This window comes from Artemia sp. Qi Xiang Cuo, chromosome 16, assembly GCF_049724085.1.
Source record: "Artemia sp. Qi Xiang Cuo chromosome 16, ASM4972408v1, whole genome shotgun sequence".
Taxonomy (NCBI): domain Eukaryota; kingdom Metazoa; phylum Arthropoda; class Branchiopoda; order Anostraca; family Artemiidae; genus Artemia; species Artemia sp. Qi Xiang Cuo.
The window spans coordinates 47,438,609-47,460,463 of NC_142809.1; the positions used below are offsets into that span (position 1 = coordinate 47,438,609).

The 21,855-nt window shown below is 34.3% G+C and overlaps 1 pseudogene across 1 annotated transcript in view; it reads right to left on the bottom strand.

The window, feature by feature from the left end:
- Window positions 1–3,235: 3,235 nt before the first annotated feature.
- The window catches only part of LOC148942992 (nitric oxide-associated protein 1-like), a 77,366-nt pseudogene continuing 58,746 nt past the window's right edge, over window positions 3,236–21,855 (bottom strand). The window contains exons 4-6 of the transcript XR_016143060.1: window positions 15,316–15,467; window positions 12,880–13,024; window positions 3,236–3,378 (exon numbers count right to left, since the gene is read on the bottom strand). The product of XR_016143060.1 is annotated as a nitric oxide-associated protein 1-like (transcript). The remainder of the gene's footprint in view (window positions 3,379–12,879; window positions 13,025–15,315; window positions 15,468–21,855) is intronic.

A 21,855-nucleotide genomic window follows, 5' to 3' on the forward strand; every position in this document is an offset into this window, starting at 1 on the left:
CACAAGTTGGCATAAGACAGCTAACCTTATTGATTATGTTATTGTAAACCAAAGACTGAAGGACTGATACGAGATACTAGGGTAAAAAGGAGTGCTGTTATTGATGATAAAAAATAAAAATCAACATATGGTAGAGTATAAGGTTAATTTAAAGCTGAAATTTAGATAGCTATCTTCCGCAAAGTTACGACGTTGGTAGACTCCAGGATGAGAATTTGAGAGAAACTTTCCCGGAAAAGTTGAATACTAAACTGGAGAGTTTAAAACTTGACGATGGAATAAATTAGGAAAAGAGTTTGTGAAGTCGCTGATGGTGTCTTAGGGAAAAAAATTAGAAACGCAGCTAGGAATATTAGAGAAAATGCCTTATTTTTAATAGAGAGGAGAAGGGAACTGTAAAAGGACAATCTGAGTGATAAATCATATGAAAATAAGAGGAATATAAAAAAAAGTGTAGAAAGGAATAAAATATGAACTAAGCAGGTGTGAAGTGGAGGCCAAAGATAAAATTGCTGAAAATCTGAAAGATGCAGCCACACAAATAATAGCAAAATACTGTATTTGCATATTAATACACTGAGAGGGAATGGTCAATCTGGTCTTATCCCAGTTAAAGATAGGAACAGGCCACAGTTAGTGAGAAGAAAAGAGACAAAGAGAGATGGCCAGAACATTTTATGAATGTACTAACCCGTGACAGAGTTTCAGGAAAAGAAACAGAAAAGAATGAAAAAGTTTGTGACATGTTGGATGTTAAGGAAAATTTATTTTTGTGAGGAAGAATTAGTGACAGTAGGCTACTAAAACGATTAAAAAACAACAAGGCCCCAGGTACTGATAGTATGATAAATGAGTTTTCTAAATATTGCGGTTTTGAGGTTAGAGATAGGTTATTACAGATTATGAATATGATTTTTGAAAAAGGGGAAGTACCTACCGATTTTTGGAAAATGTGTGGCAAATTTAAAGTGTTTGACAAATTTAAAGTGACATTAGTTTGGTTTCTTTAGGAAGCAAATTACTTAATATGATGATAATTTTTAGACTTAGAGATGATGTAGGTAAAGTTTTAAGCGAAGAACAGTGTGGCTTTAGGAATGGTAGAGGATGCGTCGACCAGATTTTCACTTTTAGATTAATAATTGAGAAGTGGCTGAATCATCAAACGCCATTAGTTCTCAGTTTTATAGATTACGAGCAAGCGTTTGATTCAGCTGATAGAGAAGCCCTAGTCAAGGTCCTATCCTTGTAGTGTATACCAGATAAATACATTAAAGTGATTAGTGCTATGTATGAGAATTATATTGCTGCGGTTAAGGTAGAAAATAAGGTTAGTAGCTGGTTTCGTATTAAATCAAGATTTAAGCAGGGTTGCGTTCAATACCCATTTATACGGATCATCTTGATGGACTTTGTTGTTTGAGAGGCACAGCAAAGGCAGTTGGAAAACATGGAATCTAGTGGGGATGTAAGACTCTCCAAGACTTAAATTTTGCAGACGACTAAAGCATCCTAGATGAAAATGTTAGCAAAATGAATAGGCCTTAAGAGGTTTTGCGAGTTCAGGGTCTAAGAATTGGTTTGAAAAATGAATGTCAAAAGGACTGAGTCACATGGACTATGAATAAATGAAGGTGAAGAGGTGATTTTGGGTACTGAAAAGATTAATAAAGTGGCCAGCTTCATTTACTGTCGGGTATTTCTATTAGGTACGACGATGAGTGCAGTGAAGATGTTAAAAGAAGAATAGCCAAGGACCCCGGTGTTTTTTTCACAGTTGAAAAGTAGGGAAAAATAAGAAAATAAGTCTGCAAAACAAGACTAGAATATTGGATGTTACAGCGAAGACAGTGGTCAATTATGGTTCTGAATCATGGGCACTCCAAAACACGGATGAAGATTTGCTAGATGTTTTCCAGAGATATTACATACAGATTGTTTTTGGTATCTGACTGACTGACCGTATCTCAAATAGTAAGCTGTACGAAAAATGTGATTCAACCCTGTTTTCTAGGGCTATAGTGAGAGAAAGGACGAGATAACTAGGACACATTCTTTTTATGAAGGTTGACATATTGCCAAAACTTGTCCTTGTCGGATAACCGTCTAAAGCCAAATGAAAAGCTGGCCGTCCCCGGTTGGGGCACGAGGATGTCGTAAGGAAAGATTAAAGGGAGATGGGAACTTCCTGAGAGGATGTAAAGAGGGAGGCTTCAAAATAGACTGAGATTGAGGAGGAACTGTCTTGGTCTCAAACGGCTTAGTGCGTCGGCTTAATAGTAGCAGCAGTAACATATCACAGTGTAATGTGAGTACCGTCACTGTTACCCCCCTAAGGGTCGAATCTGATATTTCCAAACTTTTGAAATAAGTAAAAAAAAACCGTCTGCTGATCTGCTGTCAAGGGAGGATTAGCAGAGTATGTTCAGTCCTACTTTGGGCCTCTTGATCTATATTACCCTGCTGATTATGCCTTTGGGGACAGCTTTGTAACAATTTTAGTCAAATACCCCAGAGGTGCAAAATTGTCAGATACGACCTTTGGCATAATGGCAAGGATATGTTTTCCCTAAATTCCGAATAATAATTCAACAATTACGTGGTATAATATAAATATTTTCCACAAAACTAGAATAATATGTTTGTATACTTTAGTATTATATGAGTATCTTTTCCAAAATGAAAAACACACAAATTCGTCTGATGACTATCTAGATAATCAAGATAATCTGTTTTATAATCCAGAAGAATAACTCAGCCGCAAACTGTTTCCTATTTAACCAGATTTCCCAAAATCTTTTTTTTTTTTACATAAAAATCTACTGTTATCAAAGATCATTTAGCTATTTATGTCTCTCAATAAAGGGAGACAGTGAGAGGCAGACAGAGGAGGGTGAGAAGGAGGGAGGGAATCTAAAATGTCAAACTTTTCATAATTACCCAACCCCAACCGATCTTCTTGATTTTTATTTTTCATTTTTATAATGCAGTTCTACACAGCGATCAGTCTGTTGCACTTTAAAACAATAAGTTCAAAAGTAAAACTGAAAGTAAAAAGTAAAAGTAAACTGTAAGTAAAAGTGAATTGAAGAAGTAAATTTAAAAAGTAAAACTCAAATTATAAACTGAAAGGTAAAAAAAGAAAAAGTAAAACTATACCAGCACTTGAAAGGGTAATGTCAGCATAGCTTTCGTCCCACCACATGCCTTTCATTTCAAACTCTTTAAATTCCATAGAGGGCCACTGCTTCACTTCTTTCTTCTCCACCACTCGGCACAGCTATCAAAGGTGTATTCTCACATTCATGAAAAAAGTTTTCCACTTCTTCTGTCGGCGACACAGTAACAGGAAGACAATTGGAGGAGAATACTGTTAAGCTAAAAAAGGAAACAAAATTAAGTTAGTGTTACAAAGGTAAGAAAAAACTCGAAATTAGGAAAATGGGGATTTTACAGCCAGTGAATATTTGCATTGCATATTCATCTTCAGTGACTGTAAACATCCTCGTTTTTTCTTCTTTTTGAGTTTTTTTTTCTTGTCATGCTTAGCCAGTGTGGTCTCAGAAATTGTTTACAGATTAGCGTTAATAAAAATAAACAATTTGTATTTAACGAGTAAGTAATTATGGAGGTTAATTTTCTCTGTAAGTCGTTTACTTACCAGTTAGAAATTTTTTTAAGAAAACAGTTTTTTTCCACAGATATTCTCTCAACATCTCTAATTAAAATACTGTTAAATTGAAAAAAAAACATAAAGCTCAGTCGACAGAAGTCGGAAAAATTTTGTTAAGTGTAAAACCAAACGGCGTCGATATGTGAACATCGGCACTCGAAAGTATAATTCTCCAAAGTCTCCAAAGGAAATTTCTTGAAAAAAAGAACCTGTGAATACGCACCTGAAAAGGCAATTTTATTCTTTTTAATAAGCATATTTTAAGTAAAACTAATTGAGTCGATTAGTCATATCCCACTACTGCTGCTAATAACCCATTGTAACCTCAAGTCATCTGAGACCACCACAGCTACGCACGTTCCTCTTCCACTCCAATCTATTAAATACTTCATTTTTTATCCGTATCATGAAGTTCTAATTCCCTCTAAATCCTTATTCTGACCAATTCCAGCCTTATTCGGGATCGATATGCTTTCTGTTTGATCTCAGATGAATGGCGTTAAGTGTTAAGCGTATTAAGTAAGTAAATTTCGTAAATACGATACGAGTAAGTAAAAAAAACAAAGAATCATTAAATGAGCTAAAGAGCGGAACAGATTGTACAAGGAAAGCCAAATTAGGAATAACTTAAAAAAAATGATGTGACTTGCTGAAAAAAAACAAAAAAACAAGGCCATGCTTATTTTAATAAATTAGACAATAAATACGGATTTTAAGTATTTTGTTGCAAATAGGGTTTGTTCGATAATTAATTTAAATAAGAAAAAAAATTATAAAAAATATATTACGTAATGTAACAAAACGGCTTCAAATCGGTATATAACCCAGTGCATAAAATGATGCTTGTGGTTCCTAATTGGCCTTGGGCTAATTACCTCGCTTCTAGACTTTTACAACCCCCGGAAAATACCCCCACCTCCATGAAATATCCCCCCGTGGAAAATAAGACTTTCCAAATTTTAGAATTTTATTTGAGTTTTGTGTTTTTATTTTCCATAGGGAGAAGTAATTTTGGTACTTGTGTATTATATGCAACTCACTCAAGTTTACGCTATGTAAAACTAGAGAAAAAACCGGTTTCTTCGTTAGTTTCTTTCAGCTTAGCGTGAGACAAGACATAAACAAGAGACAGAATAGATGGGAATTATATAATTAAATATATAAATTTGGGCTATATATTTGCACATAAGAGAGGGGGGTAAAGTTTTTGTACAGTATGAAGTCAGAAAACAATTCTTACTCAAAAATATGCAGAATAATCGTACCTAACACATTTTGCATGCAGACCAGCTCTACTCTCCACCCCCCCCCCCTAAAGTGCAAATATACGGTCCAAATTTGTTTCTAGAGAAACGAAGAAACCGGTTTGTTCTTGAGTTTTACACGTCGTAAACTTAAGTGTTTGGCGTACAATACACAAGTGCCGGAATTTTTCATGGAGAGAGAGAGCCGGATTTCCTGTTACTATTTAAAAAAGATCAGAAATTAATTAAAAGAAAAACAAGTGTTTTCAACTAAAAGTAAGGAGCAACATCAAAACTTAAAACGAACAGAAATTATTACGTATATGAAAGGAGTTGCCTATAGGATTTTAAAATAAAGCTTATTGTTGTAATTAAACAGCTTATTGATCGAGAAAATATAGAAGATCGAGTAACTCAAAATTACCGTTACCAAATTACCACTTAATAAAATTACCAGTTACCGCAGCGAAATTCAAATCTGACCCTAACACAGCTTAACTACCATTTAAAACGCAATAAAAAAATTTCTTATATGCATTTTTTTGCTTTTTTAAGTGAAGGACAAAAATTTCAGGAGGGTAATCAGACCTGGTGCTTCCCCCTCTCCTGGATAAGACCATGGTAAGCGTTTTTTCACATATCTTTTTGTCAAAAGCAATAGAGTGGCGACCCAACAAATATTGCAGCAGTTTTTGACCCATCGTGGTTGAGCGCAGATACCAAAATATCTACACCTAGCTGTTCTCTCCCGTTTTGCGTTTTGACAAGATTTTGTTTATAAAAGTTCTCCGCACCGGCCATTACAACCATGTTATCTAACACGACAAACCTGTGAAACTAACATAAGATATACATAACTTCGGAGACCACATTTACCTGCTATAACAAAAACAAAGTTCTCGTTCAATATTAAATAAGTGACTCACTTATTACGCTCGTGATAAAAAAAGATTTTTATAATAATTTTATATCAAAATATTTTTATGGTATATCTTAAAAAGATGAAATATTCATAAAAAAAAACTAAAAATCCCTTACAAATTCCCCTTTTATAGAATTGCAAACCATAGGCTGAGGGCTACTTATGTTACAGAATAAGCTCTGACTAATCACATCTGCTACTGCAACAACTCTGCCTATCGCAAACACAGCTATAGATTCCAGCTCCTTTATTACTTATCTTCCTAGAGCGTGGACCTCCCTACGCTTTTTTTTGCTCAACGTCCTATCCTATTGTTTATAGACAAATTATGGAAGTTTAAAATTGAATTTAACAGTTTGTAATGGTGTAAAAGGTATTTGTACTAAGTCAGAAGTCCAAGCCAACACTGACATTTTTCATTTCATTTTCATTTCCCATCCATTTCCATCATTTGCATTCCATTTTTAAGTCCCATTCTCACCTCCGTTCAGCAAAGCATCCGAACAAAAAAGGGGAAAAAGATCATGAGATTAGCTTCACATAAAACTGGTTCCGTAAAAAAATAAAGAATACAAGAAAGGATGAAATGAAGAATACAAGAAAAAAAATATCGTGCAAAAGAGAACATCATAAAACGGAATAATTCTGATTGGTCAAAGTTGCGATACTTAGCCAACCAAAAACAAAAATATAACCGTAGAGAGACTTGAATCATAAAGAGCGACTGTTACTCCAAAATTTATCGCAATATGAGGAAAGAAATGGATTGTTGTTTTGATGTTTCATCGTCAGCCATTCTGCTATGAATATTTAAGTCTCCGAAGGTACATATTTTTATTAGCTGCACAGTCTGTCGAACAATACGCATAAAAACGTAGTATGCACTCTTTCGCAACGATTGTAGAAAAATTGTCTTGAGCCCCCCCCCCCCCTCCACAGAAAGTGTCCCTGAAAACTCCAGCTCGATCCCCCGGTTGAGAGCCGAAACCGAGTAGACTTACCATAATTATAACTTTGGGATTACTCATTTACGGGTTAAAAAGATAACCCCCCCCCCTCATTCACCCCCCTTTAATCAGCTTCTTTATCTATCTGCCTAATATGCCTTATATCATTAGACTGATATCGATTGTTTCTATCATAATAGTAGTAGTTAGTAGCTCCAATGGTAGTTTGGAAGGATAGGAAGATAAGTCTGCAAACCAAGATTAGAATATTGGAAGCTAGTGATGATAATGATCAAGTATAGTTTTAAAGTGTGGGTGCTCCAAAAAACCGAGGAAGATTTACTAGATTTTTCCAGAGAAATTTCCTAGGGATTGTTTTGGGAAGCTGACAGACTAGCCATATCTTAAACAGTAAGCTGTACGAAAAATTTGGCACAGTCCTTCTTTCAAGGGCTATAATGAGAAAAAGGATGAGATGGATAGGACACGTTCTGTGGATGAAGAATGGCAGATTGCCAAAGACTGTCCTTGTCGGCCAACCGTCTAGGACCAAACGAAAAGCAGGCAGTCTCCAAATGGGGTAGGAGGATGTCGTAAGGAATCATTTAACGAAAATAAGAACTTCTTGGGAGTATGTAAAGAGGGAGAGTTGAATAGACTGGGATGGAAGGGAAGTGTGCGTAGCTGTGTTGGCCTCAGGCGGCTTGGTACTGCATTAAGTTAATAGTTGTAGTTATAGCTAGAAAACAACTTTTTTCCCAAATAGGAATAATTTCTCAGTTTTTATTTTTTGCCAACAGAAGAAAAGCGTTACATTGGGCTCAAAATATGACCTCACAATAGGTAGTCTAGTGCTCCACCATCTGAGCTAGCCGGGCTTCAAGTTGGTTTCACGCATTTGATGCATCAATATTTCAACAAGTCAACAGGTTTCCTCACTGTATATATATATATTTTTTTTTGGGGGGGGGGGGGTAAAAATATATATAAAAAACATACAAACTATAAAAAAAACATAATCATAAAAAGAAGTGAGGTTGCAGTAAATGTACACAAAAATAGTTATATTGAGCCAGGTTTGAAAAGAAAAACCTCCCAATTTTCAACTGGCGAAAAAGAAATGAAAATTTAATCTTAAATGATGTCTACGTTGCAACTATTAACTATTAAAAAAACATCCATTAAGTCAAATCCTTATTTGACATATCTCACAAAATGCGACAGAAAATAAAATATGTTTTTTTTTCAGATTGGGACCATTCTAATTGAATCGCCAATACATTATTGTCATTGAAATCAGCATTAAGATAATTAAGATAATCAATAAGGCAGTTAATTCATTAGCCAGGATTGTAATTAAGAAACCTCAATTCAAGGTAGAAAGTTACTAGGTCATACTGAAAGAGGACCATAGGAATATTGACCTCGATTTACCTATGTTCTACCGTTACTATAAAATTAAAGTTAGATATTTATCAAAAATCAGTCTCAATCAGAAGTAGATACAGAAATCAAGTTGGGGGGGGGGGGGGTTAAACCCTAATAAAAGGGTTGGCGAGAAAAGAAAATTTATCGAAATTCTGTTTGACGATTAAAGGACAACACAACTCAAGCCAACCAGTATTTTCAGCAAGAAACAAAAGGAAGGATAAACAAGAATATGACTATCTGACTTATTTAAAATATTATGATACCCAATAACCTGTTTGGTGGAAGACGTTACCTTTTCCACAAAATTTTCCGCGATCAAAATTTTGAATGCTTCCTCTCAGTTCCCTGAAAGTTCCAGATAAATCTAAAAGCTTAACTGAAGACTGATACTTCTAATTCTGGAGAAATCTTCTCCGACCATTGATATGCTTTTTAATAAAAGCTGAGAGGAGAAGGATTTCGCTAACTCAGAAAGTTGTCGTGTTGCATGAATTAAAGTTTGAGGAAGGATCCAAGACCTAAACTAAGGGCTGGGAAAGTTTGTAAAGAAATTTTCAGATTGAAGACAATTTATCAGACCCAAATATGAGCTACAGATCTAGAGATTTTAATCAACCTGCACAACAATTAATTTTGAATCTTTCGTAAACATTATGTTCTGTTTCTGTCTCATTCAAGCCCTGTTCATTTTTTTTCTCTTTCTCAAAAAAAGCAAAGAAAAAAAACAGAAGTATCCATGTTTCTTCTGGATAACTGTAGTTATAAATTCATGTATTTGTGCAGCGATAAATGATTATATTATTGTATTAAAAATAGATTTAACATGCAAAAAACTTTGAGTGACGAAAGAACTAAAATAACTGTATTTTCCAGTTAAGGTTTAAAAACTTTCATTACAACCCCATAAAGTTCTATTCAGCCAAATAAGAAGTGCTTCTTATTAAATAAAAGAAAACTTGCATAGTATAATTTTTTAATTTCAATTTTATTACTTTTAATTAGTGTAGCGCAATTCTAATCGAATTATAATTTTATTTGCTGATCTACTGTTCATAGGAGTGCTTGAGTCAAGCAAAAAACGGCATCAAGAACTCCTAGATAAGGTTACTGCAAAGGCCAACTTATTTTGGTCTGCGGACAGAAAACCAAATGCATTGTAACTAGTGAATCTGATGTCCATCATGTGTGGCGACTATGGCAACTATGATGTTGAACAGATTGTCCGGTTCAAATACGTAGATAGTATCATCGAAAACACTTGCGCGACAGTGAAAGACTTGCTCACCAGAAAAGGATAAGCAAATGCCTCAGCAATCAGTAAATGACACACCAACGTCAAGTATGTAGATGTCAGAAATTTTCTCTGTGCCTAAACCTAGGTCTTTTTAACAGCAATGTTATGCCAATACTACTTTAAGCCACTGAGGCATGTCAACCGAATCGAGAACAAGAGAAATAAGCTCCTAGCTTTTAAAAACAAACGCCTTTATAGATTACTGAAAATCCACTGGTTGCAGACAGCAAGCCGGTCCATCAATGACATGGCACGACAACCTCTAGTGACCGACACCATCAGAGTTTGACAATGGAGATAATTGGGACATGTTCTTCATATGGTTAACCACAGACTACCAAAAGCCACTTTACATTGACAAAGGATGACCTATGCCACTTTACATTGACAATGGATGACATATGCCACTTTACATTGACAATAACCAGCCACCCTCGAGTTTTGATGGTGTCATTACGAGATTAGGCCTTAACGCGTCTGACCTGGACTACACGGGTGACATTATTACTCTTGCTGCTGATCCAACAACTGCCCAAGCAATGCAAAATAAAATAGCATATTTCTCTCAGGTACTTGGAATGAAGATCAACAAAGTCAAAATTATAGTCATGGACCTGAATATACAATCCGATTATCAGCTTGTGCTTTACGGACAGGAATTGGAAAAATTCGATAGCTGTATTTATCTTGGCTCGCTAATAGAATCTGTTTAGTTCAGTCAAATGTATTTAATACTTTAGTAATTTTTTATTAAATACTTTAGTCATTTTATATTTCAATCATTCTTCACCTGTTTAGTTCAGTCAAATTTATTTAATACTTTAGACATTTTTTATTAAATACTTTAGTCATTTTATATTTCAATCATTCTTCACATGTTTAGTTCAGTCAAATTTATTTAATACTTTAGTAATTTTTTATTAAATACTTTAGTCATTTTATATTTCAATCATTCCTCACCTGTTTAGTTCATTCAAATTAGCGTTTAAGATAAAAATAAACAAACGTTTTCCATGAATGTTAAAGAGCAAATTTAAATAGATTTTGCGTCTGGACTGCAGCAAAGAACTCCATTTTTAAATGGGTTTTTAATTGCCTGTTTTCCAGCCCATGGACAGGTTCTGTTTCTTGGATAAACTTGTCTATTATTTTGTATGATTGATTTAAGTAAACTATTTCACAGAACAAACAACAACAAAACCTCCTTTTAAACAGTTAAATCAGCCCCTAAGTTAAAATGAAATTAACTGGAGTTTTCTATGACAAGTAAAGATCAAATTTGAAAAGATTTCGTGTCTGAACTGAGAGTAAGGATCTATCTCCATTTTGTATCGTCGTTTTTTTTTAAATAATGGTAACTAATTATTTTCTATTCCATGAACAAGCTCTACTTTTCGATTGCCTCTTTATTATTGTTTTTGATTGGTATAAAAAAAATTTTTACCCCCCCCCCCCCGGGCCCACGTTGAGTTTAGTCGTCCCTGAAATTGCAACTTTCCAAGGCTTTTCTTTTGGCAATTTAAAAATTATGAAATTTTTGGTGCAGCATTACATGTTCATCAGTATTGACGTGTTCGACCGTGAAAATGAAAAAGCAGAACTAAATGGCTAAATGTGACAACACTTTCTGTCTATAAATATTCTAACATTAATAATCTGTTGATTACTAATTCATAAAACTCTGAAGAAAGCTACAATTTGTAAAGCTCCTTGGTTCCATAGTTTGTTGTTTTTTTGTTTTTTTTTGCTGAATCCCCTTTCTTTATTTTATATTTAGCCCCCATCACTATCAAAACTTGATAGCTAAATATGAAGGTATTCTTAACTAAAAACTTAATTATCGATAACTAATTTTCAAGATAAATTTGGGCAAGTAACTTCCCAGTTAAACAGTACAAATAATCAGATTTCATTTTCACTGTCTTTCGTACTTCACATAGAGGAATCCAAAACAATAACATGGACAAAACCTCCTTTCATACAGATAAATTAGCCTCTAAGGTAAATAGAAATAAGCAAAGTTTTCGTGAAAAGAAAAGGGCAAATATAAACATATATCTGGAGTTCCGTAAGGATCTATCTCAGCCATATTAATTAGGTGTTTCACATCCCACAGACTAGCTCATCTTCTTGTCCGTGGATTATTCATTATTTTTCGCGCTTAAACTAAATGAAGGGTCTCACAGCAACTGCAAATCAGAAAATTGGGAACAATTTTCAGAAATAGCATTGGGGAATTTTACCAAATATAGAAATTCTGACTTTTGATTCTAATCTGCTAAATTATAGCACATATATTAAAGCAAGAGCGTATCCAAAGTAAATATAAAAAGGTAATTAATCTGTGAGGTATGTACACGAAAAATTATCCAAAGAGGGCAAATATTGGACATTTATTTAAATCTAGTGTTAACTTATTTCTCCCCTAAATTTAGGGGTTTTGCGTTTTTTCTTTAAATTTGGTGTCCTAAAGGATGGGGGTTAAATTCTTGATCTAGCCCTTCTAGTTAAAAGTGTTTCCCCAAAAGGTCATGTTTTTCCAAGGCAGGAGGGAGGTCTGGATCTGCTTCTTACTATTGGCACCCACATTTGTCTAAACATTGTTTAGTTCAACGGCTGCAATATCTGTTCTTGTTCTTCCTCTTAAATTATCAGTTTAGTTCTAAATTTTTCAATCTTTCGGGTTTGCTTTTAGACTATTATCAGAGAAAAATCCCTCCCATCTTTATCACCTTGTTTGTACGGAGTTCAACAGCTCATTAAAAAAAAAAAAAAAAATTGTGAAGCCCTTTAAAATTTACAAACATGGATGATAAGCATATGCAATACGTCTGATGAAACACGAGCATGAACAAAACACATTACCCATCAACAAGGCGTAGACCGGATTTTGACTTTTCCCATTATCAGTAATACCTACTATCAGTAATATCTGTATGGATCAGTGTCAGTAATATCTACTATTAGTATCTATCAGTAATATCAGTAATTTCTAATTATCCGTAATATATTATTTTCTTTATAGCAACCAAAAAAAGTTCATGATAACTGTTCAATTGTAAGGAGCGATACAGCCCAAAAGTAACCAAAAATCGTAACCGAGGGGGGGATAGCCTTTAAAGTATCATCAGAGAAAAAATCCCTCCCATCTGTATCTTTCTTTGTCTTTACAGCCCCGTATCCCATTAAAAAAAAAATCCAGTGTTAAGCCCTGTATGATAAAACACAAACATGGACGATAACATGCACGTATATGTCATAAAACACAAACATGGACGATAACATGTACATATTTGTCATAAAACACAAACATGGAGATAACATGTACATATGTGTAATAAAACCCAAGCATGATAAAAACAACTCACCCATCAACGAGGCATAGACCCGATTTTGAGTTTTCTCCACTTGTTCTTTTTCGAGTTGAATTTCTAGATTTTTCTTTTCACGTTCTTCTATTAATCGTTGGGTTCTGTCATAAACACGAATAGCAGAGGGAGATGCCAATGGAAACTTGAAAGAAAAAACTTTGTTTACTGGAACTAAACAATGGGAGTTCATATGAGCAAACTGATTCGGGGGAAGGGAGATCAAACAAGGTAACCACTTCAATAAATGAAGCTCACTACGTGACAGATAGATAAATGATACAAGACGGAAAAGTACAATAGCAGAAAAAAGTTCAGCCCTGCAACACTATCTCTAATATGTGTGCTCCCAACTACAGCAGAAGTTTATTTGTTACAGAATTTTCTCTCTGGAAAATTTTCAGAACAAAGCTTAAAAAACCCTTCTGAAAATTTGAAAATAGTATTCTAAAATGTACAGTTGTCTCATCTGAAGTTTCTGCCTCTGAGATAGAGGTAGATTCATTACGACAAACAGACAATAACCACAGTTTAAAGGTAACCCCATGAAGTAAAAGACTTGTTGAAGTGGGTGGCAAAATATGCGCTAAAGTATACACAAAATACACACTGGGAAAAAGATCCTATGATACCTCCCTATTGATTTTGTGATTATGTACACATGATGACTAACTAACCAAAGTTGCCACTCCACTAATCACACTAAATATTAGACAAACAAATGACTGATATAAGACGAAAAAAAGCGCGATAACTGAAAAAATGCTCAATGTTGTAACGCAATGCCTAAAATGTGTACTGCTGACCACTGTAGAAGTAAATTTGGTACTGGATATTTTCCCTGAGAATCCCTGAGCAGAAATTTCAAATGCCTTTCTCCCCCTTGAAATTCAAGAATCAAGTTTGAAATGTAGTGTTTCTGAATATGAAATTTCCGTCTTTGAAAAAAAAATCCTATTACAAATTCCCTCTTAATATTGCATTTATGCATACATGTTGGTTTTCCAACCTTGGGTTGCCATTCATCTGAGATAAAATTTGATACAACACAGGCAAAAATAAGACTACAAGATGAGAGAAAAATATTACTTTCAAAAAATTTTAAAGGTTGTAATACTTCATCCAACAGACGCAATCCCACCTCCAGCGGAGGTCTACTTGATAAAGAACCTTTCTTTCAAAACCCCTCCACAAAAGGTATAAATTACCAAACATGAAATTAAAAAGTTAGCTTCTAAAGTGGGCTGATTTGGTTTTAAATTTAATTTGAATTACTTTTATTCCCACCCTTTTAATATTGTGGTTAGGATGCAGAGATTTATTTCATGTCTTCTTGGAAGCTTCTCGGTTTGGAATGGTGTAGGAATGTCTTCTTTTTTTTACAGGAACCAAAGTTTAGTTCTAATCTAATCCCGATTTATTTCCACTCTTCCAGACAGCCATGAGCAGCTGAGCTGAAAACTGAGTAGCTGAGCTAAAGACCAAGGAAATTCGTTTGTTTCCAAAAATCCATATTCAACCAAGGAGTGGAAGAAAAAGATGGAAATTACACAACCAAATTGACTGCTGCCAATACTCCCATTTTGAAAAATCAATATAAATTAGTGCCTTATTTACATAAAGATATTCAAAGTAACCAACTTGCATTGAAAGAGTCTCTTAATACGGGGGTAAGGAAATTAAAAAAAAATATTCGAATATAACACTTAAGTGTTGGTTTCGATTTAGAAATAATGAGTTTAATAGATAGCTTTTATCGTTGCAATTTTAATACCATGGCCTCAAAATTTATATTTTTCGTGGCAGCAAGAAAGATAAAAATAACTATAGCAAAAAATCATTAAGAGGTTAAAGAATTTTTCATTCTTCCTAATATTTCACATGCGCTACTACAATCGGGGTAAGAAAATTCGATAAATCCATTAAAAAGCTTAAATTATTGATTTAAGCTTTTATTTATTGATTTACAAACAAAAGTTACGTAAAAGTCATCATCACCAGTGACGATAGTGATGAAAAGGAAGACTATTAGAAATAGCCCAAGTAATAGTGCTGATATTGAATATGGTTAACAAGAGGCAACTAAGAATCCTCGTATCTTAACAATAAATAATAAATTCATTTCTTGATTACGAAAATAATATATAGAAGACTAAAAGTCGTACTTACGCCTGAAATGTATTTAAAAATCATTCTAGGGTGAGGGTGTAGATAAAAAAGACAATTTTTAAAAACAATTTAGTATATAAAATAGATTATTTTTTTAATAATTCCAAGCGACACACTTTGCGTGTTATAGTCTTCCGAGGAGGGAAGATACCCATCTACACTCCAGTTTTTGAAGAGCTTTGGGAGACAGAGGGATTAAGTAGGAGTAAGGGAAGTTACAGGCAATGATTTAAAAATTGTTGTTCAAAAAGTAAACTATTTTATTACCTTTAAAAGATTCAAAGTTGTTCCAGGTCAAATAGAAGTCGTGGCTCTATCTATAAGATCTACAGCGTCAGATTTGCATAAATCTGACTGTAATAATGCATTAAATAGCGATGATTTTCCCACATTAGTGTATCCCAAAATGTAGATGTCACCTAAAAATGTCATAAAGTCAATTGAAACAATAATACAGACAATAAATACGATAACATTAAGTAAATAGAAAGGTTTAATAGGTCAAGGCACATTCAAACCTTGATTTTAAGCTTATAAGAGAATAGAACTTACAATTTGCTACAAAAAAAACAACTTTTGACGGCGCACATTTATGTTATTTGGTAATACCCTTGTAATAATGCATATAGTTTAAACGTATCTTAAGGCGTTGGGTAGCGTATAACCAAGATGCCTCGTCCTAGGGTACGGGGCTCGGACTTCGAAATTTCAAGATCTGCTCAAAGAGTAGTAATTTACCTTCAGACGAAAGGAAAAACAAAATAGGTTATAATCTGAATTCTTTTGCATAATTCAATACCAAAAATCCCAAAACTCTATTTAGATCTTAATTGATTTACACAAAAATTTATTTAAATTAGAATAGAATTTTCCCTATTTGGATCTTTGCATGTGAGCTCTGTTGTTACAAGTACCACAAGACCATTTATCCGACTAATGCAAAATTTCTCAGACGCCATCTAGAATAGGTAAGAATCAATGTTATCTAGCAATGTATTGGCTGAAACCTCTTAAAAAACTAAGAATTACAACAGTATTGCAACGTTTTAAGCTAAAGTTAAAGCTCGAAAGTTTAATTAATATGTAACCTTTTCCAGAGGTAAAATACAACATTGCTTTTTAGCTTTACTTTAATAAGCAGGGCTTAAACGCTCCAGGTTCTATTAACTATTACGTTTCCAGAGTTGAAGGTAAAAAACCCCTGTATTTTTCTATAAAAACGGGGTTCATGATGAAATTGCCTTTCAATTCAGTTTATTTCAGTAAGCCTATTTCATTAGATACACCACAGGTCCGTTTTATACCCTATTTTTTTTAGACACAATTGGGCTTTATGAACATAAATAAATAAACATAACCTATACTTCTCTGGGCAAAAAACCTACACTTTAATATACACATTAGCTTAGAACCATAGCTACTCAGAAATCCCATGGGGTTAATCCCTCTTCCTTGTTTCGGTGCATCCAGCATTACTAGGTGTAAAAGAGAGTGGTAATCCTCTATGACATTTCAGCGAATAATATCTTTTACTGTGACAAAAATTGCTATTATTAATTACAGCAAAGCTGTTCCCGTTCATAAAGATAAAAGTTTTCTAGCTTTCTAAAATTTCTCCAGATAAAGATGATCCTAGCGCTGCTACAGGTCGCCACTTCCAAAGATGAAAACTACTTAATAGAAAAAAGACAGAAACACCGATGTCAAATTTTTATAGATAGATTTATCCTGTAGTGGCGCATTGGGTTTGATCTCAGCTCATCAATACGGAACCCAGAGCTCAAACTCAGCTGCAACAACAAACTGCAGGGCTTGGAATTGTATTCCAGTGACGAGGTTATGCGAAAGTGTCTCCATTTTAATCCAAAAAAGAAGAAGCTAAATAGATAAACAGTCCTGCCACGCTAAAATAAACTTGGAGAAAAAAGATCCTAGCTAGATTTCAACACCAAATTATACTGCCATCTAGATATAACACTAAAAAAGCCTTTAAATATAGATGGCCGTAACAATTTGTCACATTAAAGATAAAAATAACATAATAGAAAAGAAATTCCCTTGCTTCAGAGCAACTTTTATTAGAAACTAAATAAGCAAGATTTTTCACGAAAAGTAAAGAGCAAACTCAAACATCGAATGAGAAACAATAAGTTTATGCCATGCCAGACTTAAACGACAAGAAACAGCTATAATTGAAGGAATGAGACCTAAAACTAAAAATAGGTGATGGTAAAAGCAACGGTGAAGCAAGCAAAAATTAGTTACAAAACAAAATTTTAAACACCAATTAAACAAATTATAAAACAAAAATTTTCGAACTAAAATTATGTGCACAAGAGGGCGGTTGCAACCCCATCAAATTCCTTCAAAGGCTAAAGTGTCAATTGCACTTTACGCAAAAACTAAATAGACAGTTTTTATAAGTCAAATAGAAGTTTTATTGTGTCAGTTAATTTTCCATCTGAAAATGCTTTATGCAGAGGAAGGAACCATTGAAGAAAAATTATCACATATTAAACTAGCAGAAATAAAGCGAAAACAAAAACTAATTTGAGAAGCTAAAGTAAAGTAATGACTAGTAAGTAAAGAAAAGACTAGAGTAAAGAATAAAACAAAAATCTGTCGTTACAAATACAGTGATATACAAAATGAATATCCCGAAATAATTGTGAACTTTTTAGTTTGTTTTTATAATTGAGTTTATATATTGCAAAGTATTTTGCAAAAAAAAAAGAAAAAAAAAAAAAAAAAAAAAAAAAACACCGAAGGAGTGAAATTAGGTTCATCCTAATGAAATAAAACCTTAATATAACCTTGAATTTGTATATTAATATAATCTCGGCTATATATTTGCACATTAGGGGAGGGGGAGTAAAGTATTTGGACAGCGCCCCTAACATAACCCAAACTACCCCCCCCCACCCCAATGTGCAAATATATAGTCCAAATTACATAAGTCCAATTTATTCTATCACCCGTCACTTGTCTTTGTGGCTATGAAACCGGTTTTCTGAGATCTAACCTAAGCGTAATTCTTGAGTGTTTCGTTTAATCAACAAGTTAATCCTTTTGACAAAATCGGCCATTGCGAGGCTTAAAACGGCGTAGCGTAAACAGAAAAAAAACTTAAGCAAATAATCAGTTAAACATTATACATGTGTTCATGTCAATAATTTTCCGACTGAACACACAGTTACAATCTATAAAAATAGATGAATGGGGAATGGGTTCTGAATGCATGGGCTAATGCTGTAGCAAGACAGCTTTATAGCTATGTAAAGGTTATTTAACTGTATGAAATAAGATTACTATGGAAGGGTCAAAAGAAGGTTAAAAAGATTTAATGGAGATACTATAAAGCAAAAAGCAGATTTTGTACAACGGAGTTACAGTCTTTTTAAAAATTCCTTACCAGCCAGGACTCGTCTGTAGAAAGGAATATAATATATCCTCTCTAATTGCAGATAAGTAATGTGTTTACTGATCTTAATGCGCTCTAAAGCACAAAAAGACTTAGTACCTCAGGATTGAAGAGTCATTTCTAACCAAGAAAAAGGTTAAGTAGGGAATGGGCTCTCTAATCTCAAATAACGAGTATGTCCTCGGAGCGATATGAGGTTAAGAAGTTTTTCGTAACCGAAATGGCCTCTTGGAGGGAATAGGCTTACCAATTGTAAACGAGGAGTGAGCTTCCCAATATCAAATGTGCTTGATATAAAATAAATTAAAAAATAAATCGAAATAAAAAGCAAGCTCTTTTTCAAATGAAAGTAAAGAGCGACACTAAAACTTAAAATGAACAGAAGTGATTCGGTGTTTAAGGGAGGCTGCACTTCTTCGATCACCTGCTCTTTAAGCTAAAGGCTTTTAGTCCTTTACTGAAAGTATTTGAGAGCAAATCACTGCATTATAGTTAATGGACCATCGCATGGGTACCAATTTCCTTTTAAAACATTTTAAAAGTAAACTTTGGTGTCTAAAGAAAATGCCCATAAATGAGATCTCCCATTTTGAAACATTGCGAAATCAATGCTTCTCATTCTGTTTCTTGTATCCTTGTTGTGGAACAGTGGAGACCTGAACGCCTAACAGCCTAGGAGAAACTTTGAAAGGCTAGGGGAAACTTTGAAAGCCTAGGGGACAACAAGTAGAACTTTAGCGCAAGAGCACCAGGTTGAGGAGGCCTCTTAATTACTAAAGAATTTCTAATCGTTTTAAGTTTTAACCTCACTCTTTATGTTTGTTTAAAAAATAACTAGTTGACTAGTTTTTAATGCCTTATCCAAAGCTATCCTAAATCCGAGGAGGGTTACCGCCACTTTAACCCCCGCTGCATACATCAAAGTTTAAATCTTGCAGAACTATACTTGAAGAAACAGTAATCGCAGAGTTTGATTCTCAAAATAGATTTGTATTTTTCAGAAATAAGCTATCGTCTCCGTATTAACAAGTGAACTTTAATCCCCTCAGCACCCACCGTGCAATTATTCTAGATTCTACATATGTAGATTATTCTACATTTTTCTTCATAGTGAAAGCATTAGTTTAATCCGTAATTGTCTGATTAGTGGTTCAATTCATTTCAGGTAGTCCCCGAAGCCGCGCCACGCCGAATTGACGGCGGCGAATGTGTGATTCAGTAACGGCGGCGGCGCGCCGCCAGGCGCGCCGAAATTTTTTTGGCGGCGCACCGCCGATTTTAGACCGGCGGCGCGCCACGGCGCGCCGATTTTTCTAATTAAAAATAAAAATAAAAATTCCACTTCACCAAGCACGTTCAACCTCGATTTTAGTAAGGATTTTTAAATGGTTGGCTAAAAACATACAAGAACAATATGACAAAACAAGAATTTTTTGGGCCGTGCGGAAAGTGTTTATGTTCACCATCGATCAGACAAAGTAGAATTCTCATTTTTAGCCACTAGACCCAGGGAAACCTATGTTGTGCTTATGTTTAACATCGCATTGTTCCTATAAAATCCCGTGTTTAGTCATTTCCTTCTTGTTAATGATTTGGGCTAATGTCTGTATAACTTTCAAAGTTTGAAGTTCAAACATCTCCTGTTCATCAAATATATACAAAAGGAAGTAAAAAAAAAAAAAAAAAACGACATCGAAAAAACACTGTATACAAATCAGATACCATGGTTTAACAAAACCAACAATTTTAAATCAGCGGTTACATCACTTCAGTTACAATTGATGTAACAAAATTGAGTTTGTTCACTCTGCCTGGAGCCATTGATGTTTTTGCAGTCACTATCAGTCCTGTCGTGCTAAAAAGCCATTTAGCTGGGGCACATGTGGCTGATACAGCCAGAACTTGACGAGCGTAAACTGCCACTCGCGGGATCTGATACTAGTACAGGATCTTGTGGTCCCACAGAATGCCGCAAATGGGCTTCTTCTTTGTATCTGCTGAAATAAATTGTTTTATAAGGGAGAACAAACCTCCACCTTCACCATAGGGCTCCTGCGCACTACACTACAGGAGGAACCAAACTGCACCTTTACCCTCTTTTCTTATCAACACGGAATTACCCTCCGAAATTCTTTTCTGAAGGAAGTGGTATAACGTTTCAAGTCAAAGTTTAAGGCTACTTCATCTTCAGTGTGCTCTGCTGACTGTGCAAAAAAATGTAATTCATTTCTATAGATATATTTCTATACTAGCTCTAGATAATCTACCAAGCGGAAAACTACCGCAAATCAGCATCGATAAATAAATGAAACCCAAAACGAACAAAAATAGCAATAAATAACTGAATCAAACTCAAAACGAGCAGAAATTAACATAAGTTGGGCTCAAAACCCCTATGCCTTCCCAAGGCCAGAACATAATTTGCACTTTACTGAAAAAATATAAATGTTTTTACTTTTATAACTTTAATAAATGAAATAATATTAACATTTTGATTACTAAACATCAATATATGTATATTAAACTGACAATGCATATTCATTTGTAGTTTTGTCAGTGAAGTAAAAATTATATTTTGGCCTTGGGGAGGTATAGGGGTTTTGCGCCCAACTTGTCTTAATTTCTGCTCGTTTTGAGTTTGACTCGGCTATTTATGGTAATTTCTGTTCGTTTTGGGTTTCATTTACTTATCGATTCTGATTTGTGGTAGTTTCACAGTTGGTAGAGTATTTGATTTTAATTTTGCTCATTTTTGGTTTAATGGAGTTCTTTACTTTTCTTTGAAAAAACTTAATTTTTGGAGACAGTTTTTTTAATTAATTTCTGTTCGTTTTATATTGATATAGTCTTTTCAGGGAAAAAGAAAATCATACTTTAAATATTTTTGTTTTTTTTTTAAGAATTTATAGTTTGGCCTGCTATTTGTGTGCTGGAACACAATTTTCAGCAAAATTTAACAACATAGACTCTTATAAAAATCTGGACACAAATAATAGTGTTTAATTTAGTTTCATACCTCCTCTAGTTGACCTGAAATGGAAAACTTGATAACATTCGCAAACAAATTTGTTTACTTTCTTTGATAGCTTGGATACACTTACGCTATTTTGATTTGGTCAAATTTTAAGAGCAGAAGAAGCCCTGAAAGTTTGAACATAATACCCTCAGTCGTTCTTGGGATACTGCTGAGATGCCTTATTGAGAATTAGAATAAACATAGTGCATTTTTATTTAATCTTAAGGAAACATTTACTTTTTAAACATAAATGCAGATGGGTGGGGGGGCGTGGGAGGGGGATTAGTTTCCCTCCTATCACTTTCGAATATTAAAAAGGGCTTCAGCCCTTTCTATTTTCAATCAAATGAGCCCTTTTCAAAGTTCCTAC